This window comes from Lissotriton helveticus, chromosome 6 (genome assembly GCF_964261635.1).
Source record: "Lissotriton helveticus chromosome 6, aLisHel1.1, whole genome shotgun sequence".
Classification (NCBI taxonomy): domain Eukaryota; kingdom Metazoa; phylum Chordata; class Amphibia; order Caudata; family Salamandridae; genus Lissotriton; species Lissotriton helveticus.
The window spans coordinates 822,356,707-822,374,358 of record NC_136067.1 but is presented as its reverse complement, the minus strand read 5'-3'; positions in this window follow the sequence as shown (position 1 = coordinate 822,374,358).

Below are 17,652 nucleotides of genomic sequence, written 5' to 3'. Positions count from 1 at the left end.
CCCTGCCACCCTTGACTTTTTTGCAATTTTACCGAATCGGTAATTACCGATTCGGTAATTGACATTCATTCCTATGGGCCTCCAGGCCCATAGGAATTGAATGGCAAATACCAAATCGGTAATTACCGATTCGGTAAATACCGAATCTTACCGATTTGGTATTTTTTACCGAATAATTACCTACATTGCATTTACCGATTCTAAAATACCGAATCGGTAAAATTCTGTATTTTCGAATCGGTAAATCTAAATTAACTACATCTAGCCCTTAGTTTCTGACAACCGCATAAACATGACAACTTTGTTTCCCCAAGATAAAACTGATCTTCAGAGTCGTGGAAACAATAGATAAATATTTTACTCAGTCACTCGTGCATGCTTCGTTTCATCAGAGGTACAGAGAAATAGAGACAGGCGTTTTCAATAAAAGGTATTTATTGAACAGTCTTCTTTCTCATGCAGAAGAAATGAACTGCTACAATCGTAATACTGGCTGCAAAGTATAATGCGTACAGCAAGAAGAGTATTATAAAATAATACTGTAAAAGCATGGAATGGTTTCTAAGCCATAAAATACATACATTAATAAATAAAGACTAAAAGTACTCAACTGGTGCTTCTAAAATATGCCTACCCCGATGTACCGAACCTAAGTCTAGTACGAGGGAAGAAGTAAGTGTGGTGTAGCATAAGTTTAGTATTCTTTTTGCCAAGAATCTATCCATTATTTCTCTTAGGGTCTAATCAGCTCCGTACCTTGGTTCAGAATGAAGGAGGTCTGGTATCTCTCTGTCTCAGGACTCAATTTCCCAACAACTCGCAAGGGTAGCTTGGAAACACTGGAGCTGGATTTCTCGGCAAGATAAAAGACAGCGTCTCTCTCAGTGCGTCTGCTGGAGGGTTGTCTTCCTTCAGCACTTGCTGTAGCAAGCTGCGTCGGGCAAGTAGATAGTCGACTGCTCCAAACCACTGTGTGTTTGCTAGGGCAAGTGTGGGCATATTTATACCTTGAAGGTGCCGAGTTTGATGTAAAGGTGGACATAATAACGTCATCAAAGAGTCTCAGTTCTTTAGTTCTTGGACAAGTCAATATTCAAGCAATGGGAAGTCCCTAACTGCTAAAGCTGAGTTTTCCAAGAAATCGTTGTGGATTTTCGGAACTAGTGGAAGGAGCCATGCTGTATTTGGACTGCATGGGCTATGTCTAAATATGGTTATGATTTCTATGCCTATATAAGGATATGGTGATTTATACCTACATAAGGGCATGAATCGGGAAAATTACACTAGGGTCCTAAAATGCTATACAACACCACTGCTTCCAGACACTTTCAAAAGGTAAACAGCCAGTTGGTGTCTTTGATGTGGTCCAGGAAATAGAGTAGGGTAGCCTTGGAAATGCTGAAACTTACCAGGATGATGAGGGACTAGCCCTTCCAGACAGGGAATTGTATTATTATACAGCTCATATACAAAATGCTGTTCGATGGGCTTTGAGGGAGGATAACTTGGAAAAACATATATTAGGAGGGACATGTGATGATACAAGCCTGCTGGAACTACTAATGAGGGGGTCTGGGTGCCCAGAGCTAACCCTATATAATGAGAAAGAACTCCCGGGTCTGAGAATGCATAGCCACACGGGTCCTTAAACGTTTTCACTTCACAAAGGAATTCAAGTTGTGGGATTTACAGCCCTCTAAATGCATATGTGTACATATGACAGTGGTACGCTGAAGGGAAGGGTTATGTCAGCTACTGGAATATTAATTCCCAGGGGACACATTACACTTCAAGAAGCACAGGAGGCGTTTTCAGTAAGCCCCAGTCAGTTTCTGCTGTAAGCCAAGATTACCAGGACAGCCAGAGAGATTTGGACCGGCTTCCCTTACACTCCTCCTCTGACTTAAATGCTACTGCAGTCTTGCAACTGAAAACAAGTGGACACTTAGTGATCTTGATGTATAAGGCCCTGAAGTCGGGCAAATCCAAGAGGGAGATGAGGGAGAGACTAGCCTGGGAAGATGGTTTGGGCGACCAACTAATTAGGGAGTGGGCAACAACATATAATTTGGTGAAAGGGGTCTCTGGTAATGCCAGAGCTGGACCTCTAAGATCAGAAGTCCTACATCTTACTCCTAGAAACATATAAGGCGATTATAGAAGTGATACACAAACTACCTTCTATTTTTAACAGAAATCATAGGTACTGACTCGCATCTAATGATTGAGGGGGTGTTAAATCCCCAACTCACATTCCCAGTAGGTGAGTACTTGAGTGTGGAGTACATCTTCCTCTTTGGTTCGCCTCCTATACTAGTTTGGAGGCGACTGTCCTGCAACAGTGAAGGCTAATTGGGAATCCATCTTAAAACAATGTCTGGTTGGGCATTGCCAGACCCTCCTCCTCCCCATAGCTACAGCACTGTTTTTCAGTGCACACATTACTGGTAGGGTATCCTCTGGTGTACTGTGACAACATCTTGAGCTCTCACCTAGAGTATTGTGACAGTTCTGGGCAAAACAGCCTGTGCATTGTATTTACTTCTGGGGACTGCATCTGGGTAGTTGTGTCTAGTTCTGAAGGCCTCAAAGTAAAGGAAGCAACAAGAAGAAATAAAAATATTGCTCCTCGTAACGCCTCTCCTGGGGAGGCATATCTTTTTGGTATTGTGTCCAGCTCCAGAGGCCACATGTATTATTTTATATACAGTTCTGGATGATGCATCTTGAGTATTCAATTTTGGAAGCTACATTCGGAATGTTAAGTGCCTTTCTGCAGTCGAGTCTCATGTGAAGTGCCTGAACTAGTCATATGTCAAAAGTTTACAGTAACTATACTAACTGGAGATTGTGCCTGTTAAGGTGACCTTTGCAGGTAAGATTTTGTGGCTACATTCTTTTTTTTATTTTAAAACAGTTTATTTCGTGCTTCTCAGGGTACACTGCTGTTCGCCTACAATCCTAGTGCCGGCGGCTCGTTTCCCGACAACAATACACAGCTTCTTAGACCAACATCCCAAAGGGCAGGCAGCGAGATTCAATCAGCATGTTACTCAGCATAGGAAGCAGTTTGCAATGTAAAAGAATACATTTCCACAATAAAATCCCAGAATAACCATTTACCCCCCCTCCCAATTGCTATTTATTTATTTATTTATTTTATAGCATTTGTAAGGCGCGCAGCTACCCACAAAGGGTTTCCCGGCGCCAGGAACGCAAAGCACTCAGATATCACTGGGGAGAGAACAGACAAAGCAATTATTTATTAAAAAGCCACGTTTTTATGCTCTTTCTAAAATTCACATAGCTTTCCTCCTTGCGAATGTGAAAGGGCAGTGTGTTCTACAGCACTGGCCCCAGGTAGGAGAAAGATCTCCCGCCTATTCTGGCTCTTTTAAACCTTGGTACTGCAAAGTTTGCCGCTGTACCTGAACGCAGGTTACGGTTTGGGAGGTAGGGCTTAGCAAGGGCCTGAAGATATTTGGGGGCAGTGCCGGCTTTGATTTTGAATAAGTAGCTCAAGGCTTTGAAACGAATACGGTTCTCGACCTTAAGCCAATGCAGATCCTTGAGATGTTGGGTGATCCTAGCAGATCTGGGGATTTTACAAAGCAGTCTAGCCGCAGCGTTCTGCACTAGTTGCAGACGCTTTATCACTGTCTTATTTGAGCCCAGGTATAAGATGTTACCGTAATCAAGCCGAGATGTCACTAAGGCATTGATCACGGTCTTCTGGGTAGTAGGTGGCAGCATCCAGATGATTTTGCGTAACCATTTGATAATGGTGAAGCATATACCTGCCACTTTGTTTGCTTGCTGGGACATAGATAAACAGTCATCCATGGTGACCCCAAGGTTTCTAACCTGCGAGGCTGGAAATGGAAGTTTACCCAATGATGGTGGCCAATGGGAATCATTCCAGAGATCTTTGCTATTTCCTAACAGGAGTACCTCTGTTTTATCTCCATTTAGTTTAAGTTGGTTGTCTGACATCCAGCAAAAAAATTCTTGGAGGCCTACTTTTAATGCAGATGGGGTAGACATGTCAGATTTGGAGAGTGAGAATAGGACTTGTGAATCATCTGCATAAGTCATTAAACTTAAGCCAACATTTTCTACAAGATTGGCCAGTGGACGTAGATATAAATTAAAAAGCAGAGGGCTCAAAATTGATCCTTGTGGCACTCCATGAGGAGAATGGAATACCTCAGAGCAAGCCTCCGAAGAGGAGATCTGGAAAGTACGGAGGGAAAGGTAGGATCTAATCCATTCCAGAGCTTTGCCTTCGACACCATTCTCCCCCAGCCTGTCCAGCAGTATGGGGTGAGAAATGGTGTCGAAAGCCGCACTGAGATCTAACAAGACCAGTGCTACTGTTTGGCCGTCGTCCATGAGCTCCCTGATCCTTTCTGTAACCCCAAGCAGGGCCGTCTCAGTAGAAAAACCACTCCTAAACCCCGATTGAGACGAATGTAGGAGATTATTGTTTTCTACGTAGGTTGAGAGTGCCTTATGGATATGCCTCTCTAGGATCTTGGAAAAGGCGGGTAGCAACGAAATTGGGCGATAATTGGCCAATATCATCGGGTCTGCGCCTGGTTTTTTAAGTAGGGGGCTGACCATAGCATGTTTCCATAGAGCAGGAACTATGGCTTGCTCTATGGATGCGTTCAGTATTTCTGCTATGGGAGTTAAGGCAGTATCCTCTAATTTGTTTACGATACTGACAGGAATAGGGTCACGTGGGGAGCCTGATTTGATTGATTTAAGTAATTCCTTCAGTATATCTAATTTAATAGGAGGCCAGGCTTCAAGATGACAATTTACTCTAGGGACTGGAGTGGTGTTTCTTTGCTTGTCTGTTGACTTGTTTGCATTTTTAATATTAGAGACGATGTTCTCAATCTTATTCGTAAAGAAAGAGGCCAAATCCTGGCATTGCTGGGTATTAAGAGGGGTAGGTTCTGCTCTAGCGTTCTCCCCGGCTAACTCTTTTACCGTGTTAAAGAGAGTCTGGGATTTGTTTACGGCCATGTTAATTGTATCGGTAACATAACAAGCTTTGGCTTTCATGCAAGCTGAATGGTAACAATTTCTGGCCTTTCGGTAAACTTCTTTTTGGTAAAGGTCGTAGTTTTTCCGCCACTGTCTCTCTAGGTTCTTACAGCTAGATTTTTCTTTCTTCAAGGCTTCTGTGAACCAGGGAGCAGGAGGGCGATGGACTTTCCCTTTGCAACGGGCTAGAGGCAGGCAAGTATCAGCGGCACCAGTTAGCCACTTTTGTGTTAGCTCTGCAATGCTATCCATATCTCCATCCAAAGTTGGATGATGTTCCTTCAAAGCATTGTTCAAGTCCTCCAGATTTAGGGATTTCCAGTTTCTTCTAAAAGATTCTGTAGGAGTCGATAATGGACCTTTTTTGGGCTCTAGCAGAATGGCAAAAGTTAGAAGAAAATGATCGGACCATAGAACAGGCGTGGTGTTAAGCCATGCAAGTTCTTTCATGCTTGATATTATAGGGTCCAGCAAATGTCCGGCTTTGTGAGTTGGACCGCTGTTTCGTAGTGTCATGTCCAACACCATAAGGTCATCTATTAGATTTTTACAGGTCTTGCTTTGGGCATCATCTAGATGAAGATTCAAATCTCCTAGTACGGTATAATTTTGGGCTTTTAGATGTTGGGGTAGGATAAAATTTGCCAAGTCATCTGACCAAGATGGATTATTTACTGGTGGTCGGTAGATTAATAGTCCGGAAAAGGTGAAATTTGGACTAAGGGAAATTTTGAAAGAAGCAGCCTCGCAGTTAGGAATAGCTGCAGGTTCAAAAGTGCACACATAGTCTCTGCTGTAGATAATAGCAATACCCCCTCCTATTTGTCCTACCCTATCTCTCCTAGCTATAGCATAGCTCGGGGGGAGGGCGGTTGCAACATCGGGGCCCGATCCATCGTGGAGCCACGTCTCAGTTAAAAATATAGTGATGGGCTTTCTGTCAGTCAATAGGTGAAAAATATCTAATTTATGCTGGGGCAGTGAACGGCAGTTTAACAAAAAGAATAAATATTCTTTTGAACTGGCTTTCTGTTGATAGGATTTAAAAACAGTCTCCTGTGGGGTAACAGGATAGGGCTGATAGTTAGTCAGGGTAAGGGTACACTCTGGGCATGTTTGTGCACCAGCTAGTAGAGGATTCAAAGTTATACAGGTGTCATGGTTAGAGGGGCGTAACGCCCTAAGTTGGTTACCTGTTAGCATATCTTTACTTAAAGGTGGGCAGAGGGTCGTGCCCTATGTCCCGGTCTGGCCCGGACGGGCACAGACGGGCTGACTCTGGCTGGACTCCGGCGAAGACGAGGCGCGTCCGCTCAAAACGCGTCCGCTAACGCGGAAGAGACCGTTTCCTTATGAAGCCGAGCCTAGAGCGCTCTCACCGCTCTATCCCGCCCCAAAATGGCCGCCACTAAATTTCCTACTGCTCGGTACCTTGCCCTAAAACGGCAGGAACGAGCGTGTGTATGCTGGGGTGACTGCGTGTGGGCGACAGGTATGCTGAATGCAAATTGTTGATTTTTAAAAACACAGAACAGATAAACCTCATGAATCACATGTTTTCAGTCCCCTGCGGCACAGTCATATGCCAATCTCGCACACACTCCACGCCCCCCATCCCATTCAGAACAGTGCACTGTGTCACTCCCGTGCCTGCCTCATAAATGTCGCCCGAGAGGCCCACCATGTAGAATCACAGTAAACCACCAACATAGTTATTCCCTCTGGAGGTCAGCCCCTTCCAATCGCAACCAGGCAGCAAATGGCTCCCATGTATCGGGCGGTCTGGACCTACTCGACATCAGTTCCCAAAACATAGACAGTTGGTCCTTGCAATATGTTACTGCTCTGATCCACTCAGCCACCGTAGGTGGGGATTGCTTTTTCCAATGTATGGCCACTTGCCTTTTTGCTATTAGCAACAGCATGGCCACAAGTTTGCGGTGCACTACGGGGATGTCCTGTACATAGCCCAACAATGCGACCATAGGCGTGTCCTGCAGCGGGCCCCCTATTATGCGCTCCAAGTGCCTGAAGATATCCAGCCAGTATTGTGCTACAGGTCTACAATCCCAAGCCAAGTGGGTAAACGTGGCATTACGATCGCCACATCTCCAACATCTCGCATCCGGGAGTAAGCCTATACGAAGCAGTTGCGCCGGCGTGTGGTACAGTCTATGCAAGAAGTTAAAATGAATCAACCTAAGTCTGTAATTCGGTGAGAGATATTGTACCTGCGTACAACAGAACTGCCATTGCTTGTCTGCGATACTCGGCCCAGCCTCCTCTTCCCATTCCAATTTGGATTTAGTGTGCGTGACCGGGAAGTCAACCTGCGTAATGCTGTAGATGCGGGTAATGAGCTTCCGCGGCAATGAATTTGATAACACGTTCTCCAACGCAGGCAAGGTAGATGGTTCATTTGGAAACTCTTTGTATCTAGACCTACCTGCCGCCCTGAGCTGGTAATACAACAGTGTGTCAGACGCCGTGGGCATCTGCGAACTACACATGTGCTGCAACGTTAAAAACTCTCCTTCTGGGAAGAGGTCACTGCCCTTCACTAGGCTATGTGACTTCGCCCGCCGTCCTATTGCTTTATCCAGTAAAGGGCCACGTAGGTGGTTAGTGTCTAGAGGCATAGATGGTGCGTAAAGCATCTCCTGTCTTGCTCTTTTCGCTATACCTTTCCACGCCCATCTCACCACTTCCACCGTGTCAATCTCCTGCTGTGGGCGCCTATAGGATTGATATTCGGCCGTGTTCAGCGGGAGAGGGGCAATCCTGTCAATTTCTATTGCCACACTGTGGTTGAAACAGCGTGGGGTGATGCCAGAAGTGTAGGAACTGCGCCTGTGCGCTGTAGGCATATAGCTCAAAGTCTGGGGCTCCCAAGCCGCCCTGTGTAAAGGGCAGCGTGAGGACATTCCAGGAGATCCGGGGTTGCCTGCCCACCCACACCATCTCCAATATATTAGAACGTAGCCGCTTAAAGAAGTGTGCATTTAGTGGCATTGGAATATTTACGAAGAGGTACAGGAATTTTGGCAAGATCACCATTTTAGCAATTGCAATGCGTCCCGCCAAGGAAAGCGGCAAACTCTTCCATCTTGGGAGCTTACTTTCCAGCCAGTCCATTGCCCTACCATAATTGGCCGTCCATATTTCCTGCAAGCTTCTACTCACGTGTATTCCCAAATACTTTGTCCCGCCCTTCGCCCCCTGAATTGGGAATTCCGACACAAAGGGAGCAGTAGTGTCAGTTAACGGCAGCATCACTGATTTCTTCCAATTTATCTGTACTCCCGTCAATCCTCCATATCGTATGAACTCTCTCATCAGTGTATCAAATGTGTCTCTAGGATTCATCATGTATATGGTCATGTCATCTGCGTACATAGAAATTAAAATACCTCTGGTCGTGAAACCGATACTCTTCTGCGTATGAAATTGTCGGAGTTTGGCCGCCAGGGGTTCCATGGCTATGGCAAACAGCAAGGGCGACAAAGGACACCCCTGCCATGTTCCCCTAGTTATACTAAAAGGCTCAGATGTCTGGCCGTTAATCTTTAACCTGGCTGTCGGGTTCGTATACAATATTTGAATCTATCTGATGAACACCGGCCTGAAGCTCAAACGAGTCCGTACCGTGAAAAGAAACATCTATTCTAGAGAGTGGAACGCTTTTGTGGCATCCAACAGCGCAGCAGTTGCTTGTACGTGGGGGGCTAGATAGTGGAGTACACCAAAGATCGACCTCAGGTTATGTGCAGTGGAACTGCCCGATATAAAACCAGACTGGTCCGGCAGGGCTATTTGCGACAGCATAGGCTGTAGCCTATTCGCAAGTAATTTGGCGTATATTTTAGCGTCTGAGTTTATAAGAGACAGTGGTCGGTACGAATCGGCAAGGTGGGGTCCTTGTCCGGTTTTAATATCATTATTATGGTAGCTTCGCGAAGTTTTGGGGGGAGTACTCCGGTTTCCACAGCCTCCAGATAGACTTGGAGCAGCCTAGGGGCCAGGATATCCGCATATTCTTTATAGAATGCGGCCGTAGGCCATCCGCCCCTGGGGCTTTATCGCTGGGCATGCTACTAATAACTTGTTTAATATCATCTAGAGTAATTGGGAGTTCCATGTATTTCCTAGCTCCGTCATTGAACCAGGCTAGCCCTATGTCGTCCAAGTAGTCTGTTATGTCAGATTGCGACAGGTTCGTCTGTGACTTATACAGGTTTGAGTAGTTTAGGGACATCTCCCCCAGTATATCAGGCGGTGTTCTGACTAACTCAGCACTATCTGTACGCAGCTCCGTGATGTAAGCAGCTCCCCTAGGGGTTCTCAGTAAGTTAGCTAATGTTTTACCTGGCCTATCGCTTTCACCATATCTTCTAGCTTGGGCATGTTTAGATAGGTACGCCGTCTCCCTCTCTGCCTCATCCTGAAACTCTGTTAGTTTGGTCCTGATGGTCGCTATAGTGTCAGGCGATGGGTCCGGCATTTGCATACGTTCTAGCTCCCCTATCTCCTGTTCTAGCCTTCGCAATGTGTTACGGATATAGCCCAGTACACCAGATTGCAGCGCTATGCAGTCTCCTCCGGTGACCACCATAAAGGCTTCCCAGAGTACTTCCGGGGAATCCACCGTACCCTCGTTAAATGTGAAATATTCTGTGATTTTAGTACGCAACTCCTCCCGAAAAACCAAGTCTAGCAGTGCTGTGGATGGGAATTTCCAGGCAAATGGCTGGGCGTATGCAGGGGGGAGGCGCAGCCTAATCTGGGCAGGAGCGTGATATGAGAATGTGCGGGTATGATGTGCGGCATCAGTGAGCCAAATGTGTAAGTCCCTGGATAGCAACCAGTAATCTAGACGCGACCTTGCATTACGATGATATGTGATACATGTACCCTCTTTAGCCGTTGGGTGTAGGGCCCTCCAAGAATCTATCAAGTGAAGGTCTTCAATGATATTATGCAGTGCTTCTGCAGCCCTCGTGTGGTGAGCCTGGGGTGAGCCCTGTCTATCCAACAGCATTTATTGGACCACGTTAAAGTCACTGCCCCACAGGATCGCAGTATGCCCTAGTGTCTGTATTTTGTGCCATAAGTCCTTAAAATATTCTGGGCTATCAATGTTCGGGCCATAGACGTTAACCAGTGCTATCAGTGTGTGACATAATTCTCCCTGCAATATGAGGTATCGTCCTTCTCGATCCGCGATCGTGCTATGGGTGCACCAGTGTAGACCCTGACGCATAAGGATTGCGACTCCCCTAGAGTAATTGGAATATCCAGCCTCCACTACCACCTCCCAGCGCCTATTCCTCAATATCTACGCTGATGTACTCGTCAGGTGCGTCTCCTGTAGTAAACATATATCTACCCCATGTCTCGTAAGATATGAGTGAATCAGTCTCACCTTCCTCTGGTCGTTCAGGCCTCGGATATTCCAGGTGAGGCACCTCAATGTGTTACCAGTGCGGGTGCGCCATTTCTAAGCCCTAATTTGGAGCATAAAATACTCTCGCAGACAGGAGAGTGACGTGTATCGTCAGTGTGTGCAGATAGTTGCAAACAGTAAACGCTCCAACATAGCTCTAAGTGGAATAGCGGCCACAGAAGACCTACCACACGTGTTCCGATTTGAACTTTCCAAGGCAATTTAACAAACCCACAACTCACAACAGTCCTCCCCCCACCCACACCAACCCCCCCCCCCAAACAGGTTGTGCAATCCCTCCACCTCTCTCCCATGATTGCAACCAGGTCAAACATAGTGTCCAACCAAAGGGAATCATCCCATGGGTTACGTAGGGTCTCCGGGACCTACTCCTGTACTTGTGACAGGGTGGCCGAGCAGCAGATACCACGTACACACAACCAGAGCTCACCTTTAAACCACAGAACACAGCAGTTACTGGGAAAACCCGCAATTGTTAGACTACTGTGGCCCCTTCGATGGAAAGCAGAAAGTTTGCCTTACCGCTATTTGTAGACCCATCTTAACCGCATTCATCATGACCAAGTAGTGTTCGTGACTAGCAGCACGGCCTGCAGACCTCTATTCATTGTCACTCAGTCCACCCTCTGTCTGTCCTCCCTCTGAAGTCTTCTGCTGCTTGTGTTCCTTTGGCATTTGCTTCGCATATGCCAGCTCCGCCTTAGCGTCCGTAAAAAAAGTGGGCCTGCCCGGGCCCTGGACACGCAACTTGGCCCGGTATATTAGTGCATATTTAGTTCCTATTTGTTGGAATATTTTCTTCGCAGGGAAAAATTCCCTGCGGGCAGATTGCACCTGTAGGGTGAAATCTGGATACATAGCCAAGTCATTTCCACGATATTGGATGGCGCCCTTTTCTCTGGCTAGACGCAAGATCAGGTCTTGGTCCCTGTAGTTGAGCATTCGTGCCAGAATCGGCCTTGCCGGGGTGCCCGGCCGTGGCCTAGGTCCCAAGGACCTGTGCGCTCTTTCTATAAGAAACATTGGAGACAGGTGCGAACTAAACAGATCTTTCATCATAGTTTCAACGTACTGCTCCATGTTTTGAATATCTGTCGATTCGGCAATTCCCGTGATCCGTATGTTATTCCTTCTCGATCTCGCTTCCAAATCCTCATTCTTCTGTTGAATTAGAGCCAGCACTTTGTCCATTCCTCTTAATTTCTTCTCCATGTCAGTCTGGCCTTCCTCCGTTTCCGTCACTCTCGTCTCAAGAACGCTCAGCCGCCCTTCTTGCTTGTCCATTCTTTGAGTGATTCTGTCCATACGTTCTGTCAAAGTGTCCATTTTGGAATCAATGCCCTGAAGACTCGTTTTCAGGTCTTAAAACATGGTTCGGATGACCTCCGTCGGCATTCGGTCAGACACTCCATCTTGCACTGACTCCTGCTCAACTGCGTCAGTCTCAAGTGGTTTGTTCTATTTTTTATCGAAATTAATTTGCGGTTGCCTCGTGTCCGGCTTCCCCATGGTCACACAAGGTCCGCTATTGTCATAGGATCCGTACTTTTATTAGATGTGGCCCGTATCCACAACCACACTGGGCGTCTCAGGTGGACCTTTACAGAAAGCGTGCAAGCAATGTAGCAATTAGCCTCAGACTTCAGACGTCAGACAAGTCGGATCCTCCAGCTTTCCCTAAGCGCCACCCACCATGTGAGCTCTGCCGTCCACACTCCACACTCCCCCGTCTCACCGGCTTCAGGGTCCTGCAGGGCGCCCTTCAACTGTTTCTCTGCATTCAACCTCCCCGCTCAGTTATCCGCCTATGGGAAGGAGACACAGCGGTACAGCACATGCTGTCTTTTACATCCTCAGTCCTCTAGCACAGTGAGTGGCCCCAACCGCGCATCCGTGCCAGCCATCAGCAAGAAGAAGGGGGGGGGGGGGGGGGTGGGGAGGGGGGATCCAGGTCTCTCGCAATGCCTTATGTGACTAGGCGCTCCGGTAACAGTTTTTGCTTACACAGGGAGCAATTGTCCGGGCTATGCTCTGCTCACCCAAAGGGTCCTTCTCCCCAGCCTCGCACCAAACAGTCAACCCCCAGTCATGTCATGTGGGCAGCGCGTGTGCTCCTCCTCACAAGCCTCCTGGCGCCTATTGACACCTCCAACGTTGGGGCCTATGATGCGCCTCGCTGATGCGCCTTGCCGTAGGCTGCCCAAATAGAAGGCCACTTGATCCAAAGCTCTCAGGGCGTACAGATTTGCCTGTGATCTATTCGCTCCACCAGGCCCGCCCGCCGCCTCTATAAAGGTGGCCGGCAGCGTCTGGTCTCGAGCGTGATCGCAGTGACGGCAGCGTATGGTCTCAGTTCTCCCACGTCGTAACTGGCCCCAAGTACTCGCAGCCTGTGGCACCCAAGACCCCTCCAACAGTTTTTGCCGCCGTCCGCCAGCCCACCGGGTCACACACACGACACGGTACTCCGGCCGTCCCGGCTGTCAGACTGCTGGTCTACTCACTGCGGGCACCAGGCGATCCAGTCCACTCCTCCGCCGGCACTAGCGTTCTCGCTGTAGCCCCCAAATGTCACGCCGTGTTATCAATTTTCTCCTCAGGGGGGCCTCCCGCCAAATGTGGATGTACAATCCAATCCGCACCGATGTGTGCAGGACCGCAGCCCGCACCTGGTCCTGTAAGGTTTCGCCAGTGTCCGACGTGTATGATGCGAGTACTGTCAGATTAATGTGCTCGGCCAGCGGAGCTGCGTTAGCAAGCAGCCATTTCGCTGCACGGCCAAGCCACGCCGCCCTTTGTAGCTACGCTTACATGTAAACTGAAATATGACTGAAAAAAAACATGTTGGTAGCTACCATTTAGAAATAAATACATGACTATGAAAGCACGGAGTCATAAAGTAAACCTTAATTCAATTACTGTTACTGCACCCCTCAAAAAAAGTTAACTTCCGAAAAATATATTTAAATGTGTTATCTATTAAGGAAAGGGAATTCACCACTTGTTAATGAAAGACAATGGGGTGGACGTATCGCCACAGGAACTCTTCCTCATTCTAATGAGTGTCGTGCTGCATACTGTAAAAGCTTGTAAAAAAATAATATATATATATCAAAAAGCATCCCATAACACATACTCACGTCACCATCGTCATAGTCTCTTTTCCAGGTAAGAAATGCATCAACCTGAAAAAGGGGTGCACGTCTTTCAGTAAAAGAAAGCATTTTGTAGTCAGAAGCAAAGATGTGGCCGAAAAAATCATCCTCTCAATACCCCACCTCAAAGAGCGTTGTGCTGTATAATAAAACAAAAAGTAATGGTGGCTAGAATGGAGATCTCGTATCACCTCTTCCCCATCCTACCTAGGGGTCGATTCCGATTTGAAAAATGCGCTCCGAATAGCTGTACGGAGCATATTTCCCGTACAAATTGTACACCTTCAAGTTCCCCGTATGTACGATCAAGTACGATCCAAACCCAAAGCAGATGCCCGTACGAATCGTACCAAACACCGTACGACACAACAATACATACGATTTGTATCTGGGTCACGCAGTACGCTATATCCATACGTAAACAAGCAGCAGTTTCCGGCCAAGGAAGTACGATTCGTCTCTGCGACACTCCGTACGACCCTTCTTCTACGGGACCTGAAAACAGCCGTAAAAGGAGATTCCGTCTCGAACCGCACCCCGGTACGCGACATACACGCCATGAACCCCATCGTTTGTGTCATCCCAGTCCCGTACGCCTACGACCTGGGGCATAGAAACCAATGACGGCGCAGACGGTGAGTAACACGTACCTCAACAAAGCAAGTGTACCTGTACGGTGCGTCGTACACGCTCGTGTATACCACCATTGCAATAGTGATACGAGCCGCACACACGCCGAGAATGTTGGGGTACGGTGCATCACATGCGCTCACATATGGCACCATTGCAATAGTGATACCAGGCGCACACACGCCATGAATGTTGGGGTGCGGTGCGTCACATATGAGGGGTGGGTGGATATGACTCCCAGCATAAGCCTACAGTATGGGGGTGGGTGAATATGACTCCCAGCATAGGCCTACAGTATGGGGGTGGGTGTATATGACTCCCAGCAGTGTCCAGACATATGAGGGGTGGGTGGATATGACTCCCAGCAGTGTCCAGACATATGAGGGGTGGGTGGATATGACTCCCAGCATAGGCCTACAGAATGGGGGTGGGTGTATATGACTCCCAGCTATGTCCAGTTATATGAGGGGTGGGTGGATATGACTCCCAGCAGTGTCCAGACATATGAGGGGTGGGTGGATATGACTCCCAGCATAGGCCTACAGTATGGGGGTGGGTGTATATGACTCCCAGCAGTGTCCAGACATATGAGGGGTTGGTGCAGAGGACTCCCAGCATAGGCCTACAGTATGGGGGTGGGTGTATATGACTGACAGCAGTGTCCAGACATATGAGGGGTGGGTGGATATGACTCCCAGCATAGGTCTACAGTATAGGGATGGGTGTATATGACTCCCAGAGGTGTCCAGACATATGAGGGGTGGGTGGGTAAGACTCCCAGCAGTGTCCAGACGTATGAGGGGTGGGTGGATATGACTCCCAGCATAGACCTACAGTATGGGGTGGGTGTATATGGCTCCCAGCAGTGTCCAGACATATGAGGGGTGGGTGCAGAGGACTCCCAGCTGTGTCCAGACATATGAGGGGTGGGTGTATATGACTCCCAGCATAGGCCTACAGTATGGGGGGGTGGGTGTATATGCCTCCCAGCAGTGTCCAGACATATGAGGGGTGGGTGGATATGACTCTAAGCAGTGTCCAGACATATGAGGGGTGGGTGGATATGACTCCCAGCATAGGCCTACAGTATGGGGGTGGGTGCATATGACTCCCAGCAGTGTCCAGACATATGAGGGGTGGGTGCAGAGGACTCCCAGCATAGGCCTACAGTATGGGGGTGGGTGTATATGACTCCCAGCAGTGTCCAGACATATGAGGGGTGGGTGCAGAGGACTCCCAGCATAGGCCTACAGTATGGGGGTGGGTGTATATGACTCCCAGCAGTGTCCAGCCATATGAGGGGTGGGTCAGAGGACTCCCAGCATAGGCCTACAGTATGGGGGTGGGTGTATATGACTCCCAGCAGTGCCCAGACATATGAGGGGTGGGTGGATATGACTCCCAGCATAGGCCTACAGTATTGGGGTGGGTGTATATGACTCCCAGCATAGGCCTACAGTATGGGGTGGGTGTATATGACTCCCAGCCGTGTCCAGACAGATGACGGGTGGGTGTACAGGACTCCCAGCAGTGCTCATATATAGGGGGGCATTATCATCATCATACCACAACTGCATGGATGTATGTTTACATCCCTAACCTGTGAGTTTCCTGATAGTGCCATAGCAACACATCACTTACAGCAGTGTCCCACTCCACGGAGGATGGATTTCTGTCACACACTGTGTGACACACCACATGTAGGTGTGATGTCAGATCCTACATGCATACCCACCCATGGAGGTTGCAGGCAACCTACACACCCTACCATCATGACACAATAGTGTATAGTCATGTAACAGCCCACCAAACAAAGAGAGCGAAAGGAACACACACTGTCATGTACATCCCTGGGCTGATATGAATGTCCAGGTGGTGGTCAAACCACCAACATGTACTCTCTCATGGAAGGAATAGGGTTGAAATCCCTTAGATACAATGCACATAATTGTGAGTCAAGTGCACAAATACCCTGCATAACAATTCCCAACATAGGGGTAGGCTGTGATTACACATCTGCATAGTGGGGAAAAAGGGTGAATGTGTCCATGAAGGTATTTCTACATACTCAAAACACAAGTACAGTGAGTAACAGGATGGCACAGACTAATGAGCAGTAGTCATCTGTGAGCAGGCATGGCCATTGTTGAAGGGAACGGTCAACAAAATAGGAAATCTGCACACATGTCAGCACAACTGTGCAAGTGTCTGTAGTGAAGATCTCATGTGTCACAGAGGGAGGAACACTCCTTGGCACAATGTCTGTAGCCAAACTGAACACACACAACCAAAGATTAATTGCAGAGACATTGTGATGGCACACAGATACCATGGTCCACCTCATTACCATCATAAAATAGACATCTTTCAGAACCCAAAAACATTCCCATGACACCAACTCCTAGACCCTCAGCACCTAAAGCAAGTACCTGAAATGCAATAGTTTAGAATGAAAAATAAAATGCTTTATTCAGCTTAAAAGGAAAATGAGTGAAAAAATGAGTCCTGGCTCAAACAAGGCCAATGGCCAGTCCCCATTAAAGTCTGGTTGGGGGACGTTGGGGAGGTCGTCGACCCCAAACTTGCCTGCACATGATGGACCTAAAGGGCTGTTGACCCGTGTGGAGCATCATCTGGGTCAAGGCCAGGCACCGCAGGGACAGTAGTGGGAAGGGTAGGTGTTGTGGGTGCAGGGGGTAGGAATCCTCCTCAGTGGCTTGTGCAGCGCCAAAGGTGGAAAGAAACTCAGCGCTGCACACTGCTGCCAGTTCAGCCAGACCACCACCTGCACCAGGGGACACAATGGGGGTGGAGGTAGAGGGCTGTGAGTCTTGCGGACTTTGTCTGTGTGCCTGCCGTCTGACCCCAGTCCCTGTGGTTGTGCCTGCATCCCTCTGAGATTGCATGCCAGGAGATCTGCGCTTACACTTCTGTGGTGGTGTGCTGGTTGTGTCCGTTGGTGTGCGTGATCTTGTTGTTCTGCGTGTGTTCTGGACAGGTATGGGAGAGGGGGGTATGGATGGGTACGAAGGAGGGGGTAGGACGGACCGCTGCAGGAGGGAAACTGCTGCCGTCAGTGAGGAGTCCATGGATGATAGAATCCGACATTGGTCAGACATCATAGCTGACATGCCCTCCATGAATGACAACAACTGTGTCAGTATTCGAGTGTGGCCATGGAGGACAGTCAGCATTGATGTCTGACCAACCTGAATCTGCCGGAGTAGGTCCACAGACTCGGCACTGAGGGCAGCAGGGGAGACAGGGGCAGGGGTTGCGGTGCCGGGCCAGAAGGAGACATTGGGGGCAGCACGGACAGAAGGGACCCTAGCAACTGGGAGGGTG